At 32.7% G+C, this 14,469-nt stretch overlaps 1 long non-coding RNA gene and 1 pseudogene across 2 annotated transcripts in view; one reads left to right on the forward strand and one right to left on the reverse strand.

The window, feature by feature from the left end:
• The window catches only part of LOC144283592 (uncharacterized), a 277,411-nt gene that overhangs the window by 103,282 nt on the left and 159,660 nt on the right, over positions 1–14,469 (forward strand). The window lies entirely within an intron of this gene.
• On the reverse strand, positions 6,533–6,630 carry LOC144283855 (U2 spliceosomal RNA; annotated as a pseudogene).

Here is a 14,469-nt window from a genome sequence, read left to right on the forward strand (position 1 = left end):
AAAGAACATAGGAGAAGGAACAAATGAAGGTAGAACATTACTTTTCTGTTTCTTATTCTTAATTGATCAGAACAGTAATAGTGAATCTGATTATGTATGCTTGCATGTGATAGAAATGAATGACAGCAATGATCCAAAGGAATGTAAGGAAAAATTTGGATTATCTTATTATTATGAAGTACTCACGTTACCTGTAAAATGATACAGTGTTATTTGAAAGTGTACTTGGATTATTTATAAGGGTATATTACAAACTTTAAGGCAACTGATAAAATGTCTTTAAAAGAAGAGTATAACTATTATGCTAAAAAAATATAAAATCATATAAAATAATCTATTAAAACCAAAATGTCAGAAAAATAGTGGAATACTATAAAACAGAAACAATATCAAGAAATAGAAGCAGTTCTTGAAATAGAAACAATGAACGTGAGCAGTAAAAAGAGAAAATGTTAATATATAAGTAACATTAACTTAGATGTATAAATAATGACTTTGAATGTCAATGGTCCAAATGCACCACATAAAACATGGAGATTGTCATATGTATCAAAAACAAGACCCAAATACTTACCATCTATATGCAACCCACTTTAAATATAAATACAATATAAACTGTAATTACATGAATAGAGAAAAAAGAAGCAGCTATATAAATGTCAAAAAAGGCTTCAAAGCTGAAGATGGTTATCAGTGATAAAGAAGGGCATATGATATGTAATGATAAGGAAGGCATAACAACTCTTAGCATGTATGCACCTAACAAATGAGCCAAAAACTGATAGAATTTTAAGGAGAAGGAAATAAATCCACTATTACAGTTGGAGACTTTCAGCAACATCCTGTTAAAAATGGACAGATTCAGCAGGCAGAAAATCAATAAGAACATAATAAATCAATAAAACCACTAACTGGATGTAATTGACATCTATAAACTACTTTATCCAACAGTAGCAGAATACACATTCTTCTCAAGTTTACATGGAACATTCATCAAGCTAAAATATACCTCATTAATTTAAAAGAATAGAAATCAAGCATCTTTCTTGTACCTTAATGGAATTATACTAGAAATCAGTAACAGAAAGATATCTGGAAAATCTCCAAATACTTGGACATTAAACAACACACTTCTACTTATTTATTTTTATTTTTATGTTTTTAAATTTTTATTTATTATTTATGATAGTCACAGAGAGAGAGAGAGAGAGAGGCAGAGACATAGGCCGAGGGAGAAGCAGGCTCCATGCACCAGGAGCCCGACGTGGGATTCGATCCTGGGTCTCCAGGATCGCGCCCTGGGCCAAAGGCAGGCGCCAAACCGCTGCACCACCCAGGGATCCCAATTTTTTTAAAGATTTTATTTACTTTATGAGAGAGAGGAAGAGACACAGGCAGAGGGAAAAGCAGGCTCCATTCAGGGAGCCCGACGCAGGACTCAATCCCAGGTCTCCAGGATCAGGCACTGGGCTGAAGGCGGCACCAAACCACCAGCTGCCCCAACAACACACTTTTAAATAGCATGTGGGCCAAAGAGGAAATCTCAAGGGAAATTTTAAAATATTTTGAGCTACCATAAATGGAAACACAACTCATTAATACTTGTGGGATGTAGTCAAGCAGTGTATAAAGAAAAATTTATAGCAATGAATATATGTTAGTGAGTGAGAAGGATCAAAAATCAAAAATTTAAGCTTCCACCTTACAAAACTAGAAAAAGGATAGCAAATTAAATCCAAAATAAGCAAGAGAAAAGAAATCATAAAAATTAGAGCAAAATGTAATGAACTTGAACAGGGTAAATCAAGAGAGAAAATCAATGAAACGAAAACTGGTCTTTGAAAAGATCAATAAAACCAATAATCTTCTAGTCATGTTAAATAAGAAAAAAGAGAAAGGACACAAACTACTTTTAGAAATGAAAGATACATCACTACAGAACCCATAGACATTAAAAGCAAAATAAAGCAATACTATGACCAACTCCGCACACAAATTTGACAGTCTAGTTGAAATGGACCAGTTCCTTGACTGACACAACCTATTAAGACTTGAAAGAAAGATAAACAATATGTAAATGATTGTTTCTATTAAATATACTGAATCAATAATAAATAACCAAAATATAAATTACCAGGTCCAGATGAGTTTACTATTGAATTCTACGAAACAATTAAGGAAGAAATTATACCAGTTCCCTACAATTTATTTCAGAAGATTGAAGCAGGAGCAATATTTCCTAATATATTCTATGAGGCCAAGAGATTACAAGGAAAAAAATTACAAATCCATATCTCTCATGAACATAGATGCAAACACTTTTAACAGAATATTAACAGATAGACTTGAACATACTACATAAAAATAATTACACACCATGACCAAGTGGAATTTGTCCAAGATATGTGAGCTGATTCAACATATGAAAATCAGTTAAAGTATTTCATCACATCATCTAAAGAAAAAATATATCAATAAATGCAGAAAAAGCATTTAAAAAATCCACAAAACTCATTCATAGTAAATACTCAGTAAACTAGTCATAAAAGGAAATCCTCAACTTGAAAAAGAATATTGCTAAAAAGCTACAGTTCTCAACATACTTTAATGGTGAGAAACTAGAAGCTTTCCCACTAAAAGTTTTCCATTCTCTTTCATAAGCTAATACAACTCTGAGGGTTTTGTTTTGAGTGCCTACATTTGCCACATGGTGTGGATTCTGCTTAATACAACTTCTTTTGAGCTCAATTAAGCATTTGCTTGCATGACTATTAGTGCTTTGAGGTCAATTTAAAAAATGCACGAGTTATAAATACAGAAGAAAGAACAACCTACCAAACGTAACCTAACAAGAACTCCCCCTCCCCCACCAAAATTTTCCTACTAAGACTGTGTGGATTTCAGTTCTGCTTTTCCTGTAAGTTGATCCAAACATCTGGAAGAAAATGACTAAAACTGTTTGCATCTTTGTATGTATTTATTACTTGATGTAATAAAGCTTATTTTCATTAACAATTAAAAAATATTGAATCTTTTTATCTATGAACATGAACTATTTTTACATTTATTTCTTTAATTTCATTCATCAAAGTTTTATAGTTTTCTTCATGTAGATCTTGTACTTACATTATTGGATTTCTATCTGTTTTCATATTTAGGGTGCTATTATAAATGGAATTGTGTTTTGAATTTCCACTTGTTCACTGCTGGTATTTAGGAAAGTGATTGACTTGCATATATATGCATGTATAAAAAAATTGCCCTCATTTGCCCAGTAAGACCAGGAGTAAATTTCCCCTTTCACCACTCCTTTTCAACATTGTACTATAATTCCTAGCTAATGCAGTAAGAGTAGATTAAAAAGGACATAAAATGAAAGGAATAAAGATTATTAATTAGAAAGAAATAAATAAAACTGTCCTTTTTCACAGATAACATGATTATCTATATAAAAAATCCAAAAAACATCAACAAAACCTCCTCAAACTTATAAGGGATATTGGAAAGTTTGCAATATACAGAATTAAATATAAAAGCCAAAAAATATATATAAAGGAGGAAAGGAGAAATAGAGCACAGAGAATTTTTAGAGCAGTGAAAATACTCTGCATGGTGCTATAATGGTAGACATATGTCATTTTACATTTGTCCAAACCCATAGAGATTTCATGCATGAACCTTAATATAAAATATGAACTTTGTGTGAAATAATGTGTCTGTATAGGTTCATTATTTGTAACAAATGGATCACTCTGGTATGAGATGTTGATGGTGGGGAAGCTGTGAGGCAGCAAGTATATAGGAATTCTGGTACTCCTACCTAATACTGCTATGAACCTAAAACTGCTCTAAATGCAATCTGTTAAGATTAGTGTGTTTAAGATTCTCTTGGGAATCTGTTAAGTACCAACCCACAGATTCAGATTCAGTAGACCTCAATAGAGTCAGAAATATGTATTTTCAATGAGCATCCTGTTAATTCTGATGAAGGATTTCTAGCAAGCACACATTGAAGAAAGCTGATTTTAGACTTTTAAGAATATCCATTACTGAATTCATTAAATCTTTAGTACTACTTTTTCTTGTGATGTATACAAGTGTGAAAATTCCAATTAATTATTGGAATACTTGTGACCAGGAAAGGAAAACAGGGCATCTGGGTGGCTCAGTCAATTAAGCATCCAGCTCTCAATACTGACTCAGGTCTTGATCTCAGGGTCATGAGACTGAACCTTGCACTGGGTTCCATGTTGGGTGTGGACCCTGCTTAACAACCTCACTCTCTCCCTCTGCACCCCCCCCCCCAAAAAAAAAGAAAAACAGATGGGTCACATTATGTTGTTTTTTACACATATTTTTTCAGAAAGATAATCTCTAATGTGTCAAGAAATGGGACAGTTTTCAAGTTATATAATTAGTATTTGTATTAAAGGGCATTCAAACTTACAGTTGTGAATAATGTACCCATCCTACTCTTGTAGGAAAGGCAGTGTTAATTTGGTCTCAACCAAAGCAAAGTCTTTGCCACTGCAGAGTATCTGAAACAGATTCAATTTTTTTTACTCTACTTTTTGAACTTTCAAACCAAGAATAATTGACATCTTTTGAATAGGATTCTTCAGTGATATGGAGCTCTCATTTGTTGAACAAGTGATCCTTCCTACCAGAGAAATAACAGGAGTAAGAGAAGTGGTAATTTGCATGACCATTTGAGAAACTCCAGAGCTGAAACATGCATAGCCTTTCTGGATCTCACATTTAGAATGATAGAAAATACAAGAAGGAGTAACAGGAATTACATACCTCTGATGATGTGGAGACTTTAAATAATATGCCTTTACATTGTTATAATCCCTTCTGTACAAATATCACCACAACACATTTCACTATAGAAAATCCTGGTTTATTTCATTGATAAGCATCTAGTTCTGGTAATTGACTTGGTTCTGGTATTCGTTTTTTAGGATGGCCTTATTATAGTTTGTTGGAAAGATAATGTATATGAGTGATTTATATCCATGCTGTAATTGTAGCTCTACTGTTGTGTGTGTGTGTGTGTGTTAACATTTAGGATTTATTTTCCTCTGTAGATTTCTACATAAAAATGCTTGTTTAGAAATAGGCTAGGATACTAAACAGACTGCCTTGCATTCTGATTTTTGCACTTGTTTTATAATCAGAAAAAATAATTTAAAAAAAATAGAGTTGACATACAATATTAGTTTCAAGTATACAACATAGTGATTTCACAATTACATACATTATAAAATACTTACCATGATAAGTGGTTACCATCTGTCACCATTCAGTTATTACAATATTATTGATTAATTCTATGCTGTATTTTTCATCCCTATGACTTATATATTTTATAACTGGAAATCTCTACCTCTTAATCCCCTTTGCCTATAGCAACTCTACTTTTTATTAGGTTAATGGACAAGAAATTTCCTTACTGAACTGTAACTATGCCATCTGAAAAGAAAGAATGACAATAAAAACCTTTGAGGATTACTAAGAATAATATAGGTAGTGTATGTAAATGCCTAACCACAGTGAGTGTGCATGATATATAGTTATTACTATTTACATTAATATCACCATCCTAAAACATTATAACCAAATATGCACATTTAAAATTTTTATAACTTGAAAACAGTAAAGGATTAAAAGTTAAATCTTGTTACAAAATGCTTTACCATGAAACAGGAAGTACACTGATGGTTTTCATATTTTCAATATTAATAAGCGTGTGACCTCATAACTTCAGTATCAGCATGGTTGTATGCACTTGTTGTGCAGTTGTGACTTTAAAAATTATTTAAACTAAAAATTATTTAGTTTCCATTTACTCAGTGGCACAAAGATAATTGTTTTGCTAATGATGCCTGTTATAAAATGCTTATTAATAGCAAGTGTCAAGTTTGACAGCTCTTGATATGCACTGTGCTTTAGGTAGGTGGTAATGGCGATAACATGTCAATAGGTGTAAAAATGATACAATAATTGTCTGTAAATAATTTACAAGTGACTTGTGTCAGTCAACATTCATATTGATGTTAGCATGGGGAAATGACTACAGTTATTAAACATCAGTGGATTTAGATTTTTTATTATAATTACGGGGTGAATTTTTTGTTCTATTCTTTAAATGCTGTCATCACCAATTAATTCACATTTTGTTGAGAAGATGATGATGTATGTTTTCACATGGGTCAAGAAGTATAACTCCATATTCATGAATTTAAATTTTTAAAAGTGGGAAATCAAAATTTTGGTCAGGAAAAAGGAGTAGGTAAGATATGACAATACGTGCATTATACAAATAATATTGCTAGCTATTGAATAATAACAAACATCCTTTCCCTGTAATTACATTTCAGGGGGACTTTCATTAAAAATTAACAGTTGATTGGCACCGAGGGGGGCACTTGGCGGAATGAGCACTGGGTGTCATGCTATATGTTGGCAAATTGAACTCCAATAAAAAAATTAAAAAAAAATAACAGTTGAGTCTATGCTTAAAAATCTTAGATGTTGCTATTTTAATACTTCAGCTTTTGAATAATATTTTTAAAATGATAAGAACAGATACTACACTTGATCTTAGCCAAAAGGACAAGAAGAGATTGCATAATATTTTTAAAGCTGAAGTTTGAATGATTAACATTAACAAGATTCTAAAATGCTCATTATTCAATCATTTTTTCTGTAATTAATAATATACTAATTAGTACTTAAGTACTGTTCTATTATTTCATATCTTTTAACAGTTTGAAAAAAAATTCAAGTTTTTCTCTCCATGAAGATTAGTATATGTGGCACCAAGAAGTGTCCTGCTTGCTTGCTTTTCCTTCAAGGAAAAACCTGCCATTAAGGTGCAAACGGTATAATTAGCTGACAGACTCCATCTGTTAGTGGCTTCAGGACCCTTTTCCCTTTTCTGCTTCCAAGCTGAGGCTGTAATCTCTCCAGGCAACCCAACCCAATGACTGAGCACGGACCTGGCCATTTATGTCCAAGTAAGACTCTTCTAATGACCAATCTGCTCCAGTCATCCCTACTACGTTATCTGGGATTATGGCAAAATTGCACCATTGATCGAACTTTTCTCTGCACAACCCTACTTTCTCCCTCTTCCCTTTTAAAGGCATCAGGTTCACATGGCAATCTGAAAGTTTCCATTCACTAGCCATCCTTCCCTCACTTCTTTATCTTTTAAAAGTATAAGCTTTAGTCTAAAAATAAATCCTATTCTTCTAACTTCTCTGTTTTCCTCCGGGGAGATACTGATACAATGTAGGTTTATAAAATGCAATTTATTTTTTAAAGTTTTTATTTAAATTCCAGTTAGTTAACATACATTGTAATATTAGTTTTAGGTACAATATTGTGATTCAATATTTCCATACAATACCCAGTGTACTCCTTAATCCTCCATCACTTATTTTACCCTTCCCTCACCACCCACCGCCCCTTTGGCAACCACCTACTTGTTGTCTATAATTAAGAGGCCTACCTCTCTGGTTGTTTCCCCCTCCTTTGCTTCTTAAATTTTGTTTCTTAAATTCCACATATGAGTGAAATAATATGGTGCTTATCTTTTTTTGAGCGACTTATTTCATTAGCATAATATTTTCTAGCTCCATTTTGTCGCCAAGCATTATAAATGCAATTTATTTTGTACAATTAGTTTTTATTCTTTAATAGTTTAGCAAACTTTATGCACATATTCTGAATAGATCATAAGATTAGAGAAAACGTCCCATAAATTGATAGAAAAATTCTTATCACCTTTTTCTTTATTTTGGAATATAAACATAGAAAGTGATTGTCTTAGTTCCCTCAGGCTGCTATTTGAAACTAATATAAACTCAAAGCTTATAAAGCAGAAATCTATTTCTTACAACCTTGATCAAGTTGCCAGTAGATTCAATGTCTGTGAAGGTTCATATCCTGGTTCATGGGCAGCTATGTTTTCACTGTGTCTTCATGTGATTTAAAGGGACATGGGAGCTCCCTGAGGTCTCTTTTACAAAAATACTAATCCTCCAAAGGACTTATCTCCAGATATCATCACACCAAAGATTAGTTTTCAAATCTGAGGAGACAGAAATATTCAGTCTGCAGCAGTACTGTTATATACTAATTTAAAAATTCAAATGCTAAGTCATGTCCATATAAAATCAAAATTAATAAAAAAGATCACATATAATAGGAATTTATTTACACTGGCTTTGTTGTAGGTAGTTGACTTCCTGTTACTTAAATATCTGCTTGCTGAGGTTTTCTTTAAGCAAAAGTGAGGTTTGAATCACAATTGCATTGATAGACTAGCAGTACTGTTTCTTGTATCTGATATTAATATACAAAAATATATCTTTAAGAATCAATCTGTTTTTGCATTTATTTTTTAAAAGATTTTATTTATTTATTCATGAGAGACACAGAGAGAGAGAGAGGCAGAGACACAGGCAGAAGGAGAAGCAGGCTCCATGCAGGGATCCCAACGTGGAACTCGATCCTGGGACCCCGGGGTCACGCCCCGGGCTGAAGGCAGGCGCCAAACAACTGCGTCACCCAGGGATACCCTGTTTTTACATTTAGTATTACATATTTCAAGTGCTTTAGCAATTCTGGAATCACATATATTATTACCTTTCATACTTTACTGTCAGTTAAATGTCCAAGATTTTTAAGGGTGGACTCAGATATTTCATTTTTTGTTTAGACAATGAAATACCTGTAAATTAATTATAATAATGCCTATACATGAATTCAATCTATTTTGTAATATATTACACAACACTCATATCATTTATCTAATAATATAGAAGAAGTAATCAAATTAATATGGTCAGAATCTGAAGAGATTCACTGACTTAATTTAACCAGTATATAACAATACTTCAGATCATTTGAAAACAGGAAAATAACTTGAACACCTCATTATCTACTTCACTGTAAGATTGAATCTTAGTACAGTACAATATATGTGAAACTCAATAGTCTAGCACTTAGTCTGAAAAAATATTATAACTTGCCATTCAAGTAAATTCCCTCTTTAATATTCTTAATAATTTATCAACATAATTCATGTTCCAAGAACATTATTTCTATACGTACATTGATAATCAAAATTTAAGTAGTTGTGCCAATAACTACACATGATAGAACTATGTGATGATAGACACCAGGGACATAAAGCTCTAAGGTTTTGTTTAAACAATAGAAATTTTTTAAGAATTCAAAATATACATAACACTTATTTTACTTAACATCTGCCTTGGTATTTAATATGTATAATTATCCGATCTCTTTAGTTTCAAATAAAAATAACCTACATACAATTAGAAATTGTTATATGACTTTGTCCTTATTTATGTAATTGTATAATTTCTAAATACAATTTTGTGTTGTTTTGGAACTTAGGTCTACATCATTAAACTGCACTGGGGGATTGACATGACCAACACCACTGAATAGTTTTACCAATATTTAGAATGTTTCCTGTTATAACACCTTCTAGTATATTGAACTAAATATTGTTGTTTAACCAAAATATTGTCTTCTTATGTATGAGCTATCTAATTTGGTAGAGTAGGTAACTTTTTTATGTGTTCCTTCTCTCATTCCAAATAAATTCAACCTACAATATAGTTGATTGATATACCATCAATCATAGCATCATAGCATCAACCAGCATCATAGTTGAAGCTGGTAGGGTATTGGTAGTTTGGTCAAATCAGAACCATTTGCGAAAAGATTAAAGTGGCTCCATTCTAAAAAGTAATACATAGTTAATCACCACCCAGATTTATCATGATCGTGTTTTGAGCTAAATTTCAGTTGTTGCTGTCTATGCAACTTTTCCAGGAGAATATCAGCACAGAACATGATAACCAATGTTGTCTCCTTCAGATCACAAGCAAATATATATGTGCTGATTACTTCATTTCTAATAGTAAGAAGAAAAAGAGCTATTTGCATTTTCTGAACATTTATATGGGCCGTGGACTGTGGTACATCCTTTATATATATATTATAACACTTATTAGAGTGCTTATAAATAATTATTATGATTTTAGTTTTATATATAAAGAAAAAAGAAACTTGTAAATTATGTGCTGGATATAATGATCTTGTAAAAAAAAAAGGCAGAAATTTAAGCCTCATTTATCCAGTTCTAAAAGTATGTTAAGTATTACAAAAATATGAGATTATAACTCACTTAGAATTGTTTCTTTCATTAGAATAGTGTAAGCTGCCCAATGTTTAGAAAGAAATGCTTCAATCTGAAGAGTAATTTTTATCTATGTAATGGAAAGAATGATGTACAATAGTTGATGTATATTTGAAACAATTTCACAGGCTGACTACAAATGATTTTTAAAATTGTCATATGACTCAAATCAGTTCTTCACATAATTGCAAAATAACACCTTTTCAGCATTCACCTCAAAACTACAAGAAATAGCTTATTACTTATATTTAAAATGCACCTATTTTGTACTATATGAACTTACTAATGTGATTGATGAATATGATATTTAAAGAATTAATTTAGAATAAATTTCCCTTTATGTTGTTAATAATACTATCTTTTGTTAAAATTCAGAAGTTACTAAAACTTCATAAGTAAGTCTCTTCATATATGATATTATAAAGGAAATTTTTTCTTGATTTGTCCTCATGATTTTTTTCCAAGTAAGAATTTCCTAGAATTGTAAAGGATTTCATATAGTAAATTCCCTGTACATGCATTTCACCAATCCATTTTGAAATAAATTATAAAATGCTTCTCCTACTCAGACAGATTAGGGGCAAGGATAATTAGACAATTTTCTGTTACATACATAGATTTAACTAGAAACATTAGATTTATATCTTCTGATATTTTTCAAACTTCTGACCTCGTCTCTAACTAATACTAATTTTATATGTAATGGGGTTTATCTGTCAGTTAGTTGCACAAAGCTCCAATAAGTTTCTCAAGAAGAAAAATAGCTCCTAGCATCCAGAATCGTGTTTATCATACCATTCTTCAATTAAAGGACAGGATTCCTTGGCAGAATGGCTGGTTCTAGAACTGGGCAGGAAATATATAAGATTAACCTGGAGATTTGTTAAGGCCAGAAAGTAAGGAGAAAACAAACAAAAGTAAATTCACAATGATGGATATACCAAAGAGACAAAAGAATCAAATGAAATAGCTCCCACAGGCTAAACCTGAACTTTTGAGCAACAAAATAAAGTAGCTTTGGGTTATAACACAAAGCATAAAATAATATAAATGAGTCCTTATTAATAAAAGTGATTTAATTAGGAAATAAAGGGAGGTGAAGAGACAAATCTTTTTTTAAAAGATTTATGTATGTATGTATTTATGTATTTATGAGACAGATGGTATGTGGGGGGGGGAGCAGAGGAAGAGAATCTTCAAGTAGACTCCTCACTGTGCGTGGAGCTGGATGGAGGACTCAGTCTTACAACCCCTGAGATCAAGACCTGAGCCAAAACCAAGAGTCAGATGCTCAGCTGACTGAGTCACCTTGGTGCCCCAAGGAGACAAGTCTATGTAGATTAATTTCAAGTAATTATATGATACTTTACTCTTAGTGGAGTGGTGTATAACTCTTTACATCATAAGTATGAATTCCATAGTGACATTTTCCAAACAGTAAACTATGAAAAAGTGTTAAACAAGGAGCTATACAATGGAGAAATCTGGCAAAAACTATCTTACCTAGTGATCAAGGTTAGCATCAACAGTGGTAAGTCATGCTGATAGTATGTACACTTGACATGATATAATGAAAATGACACTTTACCTCTGTTGTTTTACTCCCAAAAACATATGCCCCAGTCCAATCATTTTTAAAATATCTGAAAGATTCCAATGAGGAACATTTTACAAAATATTTGATGTATATGCCTCAAAACTATCAAGGTCCTCAGAAACAAGGAAAGTCTAAGAAACTGTCACAAAGACCACATGAGGAATGGGAGATCTGGGAACAGGAGAAGTCCACTAGAAAAAAAAAACATAAGGAATTCTTAATAAGCTATGGATTTTAATTAATAATAATGTCTCAATATTGGTTCATTAGTCATAACAAATGTGTACCATATTAATGTAAGATGTAATAAGGGAAACTAAGTACATGGCATGTGGGAACTCTCCATACTATCTGCCATTTTTCTGTTAATCTAGAACTGTTCTAAAATAGTATATTTTAAAAATGAAATAAAAAAAATAAAAATGAAATAAAAGGGAATATACTGTTTGGCAACCAAGAGATAGAGACGTAGAGATGAGAGAGAGTGAGAGAGAGGCAAGAGAAACAGATGCTAATATTTTATCATTTCTATATGTCATTCATTCATTCCTTCATTCAATGAACATTTACTGAATATACTATGTGTCTCACACTGGAGCAAGGAACAGAAATACAAAAATGAAGTAGTTGATTGAGCCTTCTCTGAGGGACTTTATGATACCTAACTCTTTCCTGCTTCAGGACCTTCTTTTGCCAGGAACAATACCTCATTTTGCATAATGCATTACCTCCTCAGATTTCAAGTTAAATGTTACTTTCACAATGAGACTACTTCTTACTTATCTATAGATGTCCCCTGACACTTCTAGTACTGAACAATGTCCTTTACCTCCATGACATTTGTCATATTATACATTTGTTTTTGTACCCTTTTTGGGACCTATCGTTACTTAATCAGACTTTATATGTGTGGTAAATTACGCCCACTTTGTTGATAACACTTTTGGTGAGTACTCAATAAGTCATATGGATTCACACATAACTCCTATAAATTGGCTAGGTCAGCCATTTGCTACGTTCTCATTTTCCATAAAACTAAAAGAGGTGACTAATTTGGACAGCATAAACAAATGCTCCTGATTACATGCTTTCCCAGTTTTGAGTTCTTACCACATTGAATGATTTATATTCAGATTTGTTCAAAGTCCTGGTTATGAGTTATTAAATATACATGGTAGCTAAAATAGATCTCTAACAAAAATTATATTCGATTTACAGAGGGAAAAATAGCAACATCTGTTGAGCACTTTCTCAATGTTATACAGTGTATAATAGGTTCTCTTACTGGAATACTCTGTAAAAGTAGGAGGAACAATTTTGTTGACAAGTGAGGTAACTTAAAATTACTAATCAACTTGTCCCCACAATAACAGTATTTGGCAGAGAATAGGCCAGGAATACATTACTCCAAACTCTATGCATTTTACAATACATCTCAACTCTGTTTTACTCAGAAATCCTACTAATCTCAACAATGTGTAAATTTTTCTGGTCAACTTTATGTCTTGAATTTATTCCTCTGCTTCAGAAATACTGATGCGATGGAGAGATATAGATAGAGACAGAGAGAGAGTGGGAAAGGAAAAAAAAAAGATTTTCATAAGATGTCCATCCCTAGGAATAATCTGTGGGATTTACCTCCCTCTTGGTCTCTGAATTAAAATTATCTTGCAGCCAGAAATAGAAGAGGAGCAGAAATCAAGAAATGGGAGCCAAAGTTACAGGCTCTTTGAATTCCATGGCCCAGAAAACGTAGAACAAGCAGGTTAAGCTGAAAGGCTCCCACATTACAATTCTTAATAGGGCTTCCCAAGGGGTGGAAGGCAGGATGGCACTTGGCCCCTGCTTCTAAAAAGAGAATTATAAAAATGGCTATCTCCCAGCTGATCAAAACTACTTTTTTATAAGTTGTGAATTAAAAAGACAAAATTTTAAAAATCACATATTCATACATAAGAAGTTTCCATAATTAGATTAGTCACTACCCCAATATGCCATAAAATGTAGGATAGAACTATGGAATCATTTTATACAGTATGGCTAAGACAGATGGAGAGATAAAAAGAAAGAGAGTGGGAGATACTCAGAAAGAGCTGGAAAACTATAATTTAAAAAATAAATTAAGAGATGGAAATGTGGGGCACCTGGGTGGCTCAGTCAGTTAAGTGATCAATTCTTTATTTTGATCAGGTCATGATCTCAGGGTCCCAGGATCAAGCCTGGCCATTGGGCTTCTGGCTCAGCAGGGAGTCTACTTGAGGGTTCTCTCCCTCTCACTCTGTGCCTCCCTCCACTCACTTCTCTTAAATCTTTTTTTTTTTAATTTTTATTTATTTATGATAGTCACACAGAGAGAGAGAGGGGGGCAGAGACACAGGCAGAGGGAGAAGCAGGCTCCATGCACCGGGAGCCCAATGTGGGATTCGATCCCGGCTCTCCAGGATCGCGCCCTGGGCCAAAGGCAGGCGCTAAACCGCTGCGCCACCCAGGGATCCCTCTCTTAAATCTTAAAAAAAAAAAAAAAAAAATCACCTCTCTTCATCTTAAAAAAGAACTGGAAATATAACTAAAAAATCAATAATTTGATTAGGATTTTATTCCAGAGTCATTTTGTAGAACAGCTTTCAAA

This window comes from Canis aureus, chromosome 14 (assembly GCF_053574225.1).
Source record: "Canis aureus isolate CA01 chromosome 14, VMU_Caureus_v.1.0, whole genome shotgun sequence".
Lineage (NCBI taxonomy): Eukaryota > Metazoa > Chordata > Mammalia > Carnivora > Canidae > Canis > Canis aureus.